We start from the raw sequence: 6000 nt of genomic DNA on the forward strand, positions 1-6000 counted from the left end.
CAGCCCAGCTCTGCCCTGGGGCTGCCTCCCAGCGCTTCCAGCCAGCAGCCAGCAAGATTTGCTTCTATAACAGAAATATTCATTTTGCCTGGGAGAGGAGAAACAGAAACAGCAGGAAGAGTTCAGCCAAGTGACCCAAGGGCCAGTAACCCCTGCTGAGTCCTCCCCTTGTCCCAGCACAGCCGAGGGCGTGTGCCCCAGGGCCAAATCCCCTCCCTAGGCGCAGGGTGCTCCTACCCGTGAGGTCGTACAGGGGAAGGCTGAAGGGGCTGAGATGCACAGCACAAATAGATATGCAATCACAGCTGTGCCTTGCTGTGGCTTTGCACAGAAACACTAAATATCTGGGAGAGTGAAGATGAGGAGAGGGAGACCAAAGCTAGCAGCGAGGGGAAAAGCTGTCTCAAACCTGCACCGCTGCTATCAGCACTGCTTCCGCTCCATCCCCCTCTGCTTCCCCCATGGGAAAACCCACGCCTGGTGCATGTAGCCTTATAAAGATCTTTGCCAGGCTATAAATATCCAGCCATCAATTAATTGCATTAATTCCCACAGTCCAGAAAGCTCTTCTTCTGCGCCACTAAAGTAACTAACATAGGCGTTGCTTACCATCACAGCTCCTGCCATGTTTGTCTCATTAAACCCAACAGTGCCTTGGTCTTTACTGATGTACTCATTCTAGGGATTTACAGCAGCCTAGTCCATAGCGCATTTAAAGTCAACAGAGAGGCTCTGCCTGACTTCTGTGGGCTTGGATCCCTTCCAAGGGAAATATTTTCCTACTTAAGTAACTCTGAAACAAGGCGATCACACCAACAAAAAAAAAAAAAAAAGGAACGTTTCTTTTAAAAATATGTTGTTGTCAACAGAGAGAAAAGAGATCCTAGCACCGGGGATATGTATTTTAATGTTCCTTCAATCAAGTGCATCAAAATAATTAAATACTTGCAAAATAAACCTGCTTGCATTCATGGCCTTCCCAGCTATGGCTGGGCGGGGAGGGCGGGAACTACTGAGAAATTCTGGTCCAAAGGAAACAACTAAAAAAAGCAAGAACTTTCTCAGGCAGCCTGGCAGCTTGCTAGCTTCCCTGAGAGGGGCAAGGAGAGCAGAGGGTGGGGGAAGCCCCATGGTGTGATGCAGCCAGTGCTTCTCCTTACAGTCCCATATCACTGTATGAAGCATCTGCCCCTTTGGTGTGACCTAACTCATTGCAATACCAGCTCCCATCAAAGAGCTGGAGACCTTCCAGAGCTTTTCAGTAAGGACACTGTACTTAGATGAATACAGCCGAGGAGGCATCCCCACAGGAGTAGGCAGGGCTTGCTGACAGCAGCCCTGGGAGGCTCCCACACACCCTGAATAGCTCATTGTGGCATTGCTAATGCACCACAGGTATACACAGCAGCAGCAGGTGAATATAGCTGTGGGTAGGTGGATATCTGAGGAGGCTTCTGTAATCATCCCTGCAATGTAATCAGTGCTTTGCCCTCTACTTACTGCGTAATACCTCCTTGCAAAATGCTGGCAGGATAATTAGTGCCACTTCAGCAGGAGGATGAGCCCAGACACACAGCATTGTTGCCTGGGACGTCTGCTGGCTCCTGCCAGTGATAACCCGCTGGTGTGGTGGAGGAAACCCTTGTGGTGCTCACTAGGAGGGCAAGGTTAGCCCCTGTCAAAAGACTCAGGGATGAACCAAGCTTCAAGCAACATCAGTGAAACCTGAGACTACATAAGTATCACAAGATGTGAAACTACTAGGAATATTGTTTGGGAAGACTGTATGAGAGGTGCCACATGGTCACTGGAGAGCCTGCAATCACCTCTTGAGTCTCAGGAGAAGGAAAAGTTTAACATAAACTTGACCACCCTATTTCATAAATCAAACCCATACGTATGTACCTCTCCAGCGGGGTTGACCTGGTGCCTTCCATCATTGCGTGTGTGTGTGTTTGTTTTGGCTGTGGCTTAGGACACCAGATTTCTGTGTGTCCTGCTGGGCTATGCAAACTCTGTGACATCTTTGCTCTAAAAATAAGCCAGAATTTCTGCTTTTTTCAGTGTGCTATTTGCTGATTTTCGTTTCTACTCTCTGCCTGGAGGAGGTGGCATTTCATACATGGCCAGGGCCTGTAAAGTGCTCTGGGTGGCCCTGTGCAATGCGATGACTCAGATATAGATCTGAGCCAATTGTATGGGCTACCTGGGAGACAACTGTGAGGGAGGCAGCAATCAAACTCCCTCCAAAGTGTAGTGAAGGCACAAGAGAAACTGTAAGACATGGGCTGCAAAGCCACATTTTTTTTTCCCTCATGTTTGGAAGGGCAACCCCAGAATTCACCATACTGACATACAATAATACACAAGGGCTCATCTCTCCCAGCATGCATTTAAGGTATGGATATCAAGGTAACAGATGTGCTATTTTGAAAGCCAGCATAGGAAATAGTAACTTGTGATAGATCTTAGGCAGGCACCATATGCCTAGTTCATGTCCCACGATCTTCCCTTCCTTTGCAATCCCTTTCTGGTCCCCAGGTGGGGACCTTGCTTACAAGAGTTGCCATTGAGTTAGGTCCCCATCGCGGAAACCAAAGGAAAGACAGCATCACAGTCCAAGAAACTGGGTCTGTGTCCTGTTGAACAGATAGTAGTATGGTGCAGGGGATAGAACAAGCACTGGAGAACTGGAAAACACCAGAAATAGTGGTTGCCCTTCCCAACCCTGCCAGTCTCACCACAGAGGTGTGAAGGCACTGCCTGAGGAGGTGCAGCCATGGGTGCAGCCCTGGCAATATTTCTAAGGCAGGAGGTGACCTGCTAACTTGGCCAACAGACTGATAGGTCTTCTGCAGATGAGACAGAGAAAAAAATCTTTGGGGATGTAAGGAAAAGTTCCTTATCAGTGAAGAATGTGAGGATCTGCATGAAAAGCCAAAATATACCAGCAGATACCCACCTGGGTCCTGTGCCGCTCTCCTTGCTCCTCCCTCATCCACACGGCTGAAGAGCAATGTGGTGCTGGGACATGTGCGGGGCTGGGGCTAGCCTGACATAGGCTGGACATGGCAGCAGGAGGCTTCTGCCCTGGACTCCAGCTGAGCTCAAGTATCAGCAGAAAAATGTCTGGAGAGGAGACACTTCACATTCAAAACCCATATTCACATTTCTCCAGTGGGCCTCAGCTTTGAAGTTGTCCCACAACTGATGGGACAGGTCAGCCCTTTACATAGGAGAAAACTCCCCACATGCCCTTGTAAAAGCATCCTCTCTCATTTATCCATATTCCTGCTGTCACAGTTTCTGAAATACACACCAGTGTATGGTCATAATGCCATTTTGATGAAAGAGAATAATACACAGGAGAGCCGTGAACTGAAATTGAGTGTGGGATTTTGGAATAACTGGAATATCTGAAATTAGTGGATGCTGCTCATGCCATTTTAAGGTGACTAAAGCAGCAAGTTATTGCCACTGGATAGCTAAAGCATGTTACTTATTAAATATATATCCTATAATTTATATACAGCAAGAAATAGCTAGAAATATGTGTGTTTTCAGAGTGCTGGTCTGAATGAAGAAGAAACAGGTTTTCATTAAAAACAAGTCAGAGGTGTCACACAATATCTGGAAACAGATTTATCCTAAAATTAATTGTGGGCTACCTGGGCCAGACACCTACTTTTTGTTCCACTTTTACATAGTGCTGAGCACAACAGGGCCTAGCCCTTTTACAGAAGATCTGAGATACTACAAGAGTATAAGGACCATATGGACCATAATTTGCCTAGGATTTTGAAAAAGACACCAGGGACCCAGTACCCAAATCAAATGGCACTTTTGAGATCATTATTGTCTAACATTAATTCTTAAAGAATGGAAGTTACAAGAAGGTTTTTGTGTCTACTGTAGTGCAAAGCCCACCTTGCTCAAGGAGTCCTTTCCCAGTACAAAAAGGGGATAATCATGTATTTCCCTGTTACAGTCAGACCGTCCTTTTGTGGTTCAGGGGATCACAAATTTCTCTAAATGTTGAATACTGCTGTCCCCAGGTTTTTATCTGGGACACTATACTCTACAAACCCCCTTCTTGTATCCATCATGCCGATATAGAAGAGGAGTGGTTTAGGATGCCAGGATCTGTGTGGCATCCCACTCAGGAGCAATAAAAGAAGGATGCTAAATTAAAGAATCTCAAGGTGGAGCAAGCATTTCATGAACATTTGGTAAATGCTGAGGTCAGGGTAGCACGATAAACTATACATAGGATGAACTACTTTAAAGTCCTGGGGATACTGTTGATCAAAACAGAGGCAACGATTTGCCAGGCTTCCCATACCCATAAATTCAGAATTGCAGTGATTCATTTCCAGCCCAGCAGTTCAAAGCCAAAGGTGTGCTAAGCTGGCTTCTTGACATTTGAGAATAGAAGCTGTCTTCAGCCCAGCACGAGAAACAAGATTAGCCTTTCCAGATTAGAAGGAAAATATTAGTGAAGCACCAGAGGGTTCAGTGTGGGGTCTTTTTAATAGCAGCAGACTTGGATGATGATGTTGAAAGCACAAGCTGCCAAGTCTAGAAGGGAGAATGGATGAAGTATTAATTTACTTATCGCTTAAGTGCCTCAGCTGATGGTGAAATACTGTTCAGGATAGACTGCTATAAAACAAGGTTTCTTGCAACAAGGTCATAATACACAGCAAGAGTATCTAAAAGAATAAAATAAGGATTTTAAATTGCCATATGAAAATTTCCAAAGCCTTCAGCTAAGTACATCTGCAAGAAGAATAGGAAACATGAAATTGGGTGACCTGGCCCGAGGGAAAAAAGGGGATCCTAGTGCCTCACCAGGGATATAATACATAAGCAAAGGGTCTGTTATCCTTTGCAGACCTGCTAGTAATCAGAAGAGAGATTTTCCTCACAGATTGGGTGTTTTCTACTGATTCAATATTTTTCTTTTTACCTACTGCCAAATCTCAGACTAACTAAGGGCAGATTTCCCATGAGACCACAGAATTTTATGTGTGTTAGTCACTACCTCTGGAATGGCATTGATATTTTCCTTTATTTTCTCCCTTGAGTTATTTAACAAAAAAAAAATCACCCAGCAGCAAATAGCTAGATAGCCCCCATGGTGTAATTTTAGGATACATGCATTGCACAAGAACGGTCTCTCTGTACTTTCCATCTAGTAATTTTTTTTGTTTGTTGAGCAGAGGATAGCAGAAGCTGTATGATAGAGACTTAATCCAGAAAATGCTAATCCATCAGATCAGGGCCAGAGTGCTCTGCACCACTTTGGCCTCAGTCCTAGAGAAGGCTCAGTTTGAAAATCTGTGTTCCCAACACCACATGCTGCATGGGTGTGTTACCACCCTCGCTCCGTGGCGTGGGGCTCCCCATAGTGAACCAGATCTCTATGTGGTGTAGATCAGCTGTGCTCCCTTCATCATGATGGAGCTACACTACTTTAACATGAAATAAGAACATAGGGTTGTACATGACAATTCCAGATGTTCAAGTTGAATTAGTAAACAATATAAAGTATCTAAATATCTGTAATATTTTTGACTGTGGACATGAATAGCAATGCACAAATTTCTGCGAAGTCAGCTGTCTTCCTCCCAGAAGATGAACCAAATTGATGCAATGCTGTGCATTTGTGATGTCTTTTCTTCTTTGCTCAACAAAAAATAACATGGAATAAGCACTGCTGGATCTGAAATAAGCTACAAATAAGCTAAGTTCAAATTAACTAATCACACACTGCCTTGGTATGTGGTGCTACAAGTATTGACTGGTTTATGACACATAGGAAGCCACAGACCGTGGTGCGTACCTCTAGCGGGCTCACAGTCTGCTACAAGGGATGATAAACTGCCTATGGTCTGCATGCCTTGTGCAGTCACTAACAGCGGGCATGGGGTTCACTATTTGCAATGTATTTATGAAAGGAAAATAAGAGAAAAAAACCCTTCTCTGAGTGTTGCAATG

This window comes from Phalacrocorax aristotelis, chromosome 1 (assembly GCF_949628215.1).
Source record: "Phalacrocorax aristotelis chromosome 1, bGulAri2.1, whole genome shotgun sequence".
NCBI classification, from domain to species: domain Eukaryota; kingdom Metazoa; phylum Chordata; class Aves; order Suliformes; family Phalacrocoracidae; genus Phalacrocorax; species Phalacrocorax aristotelis.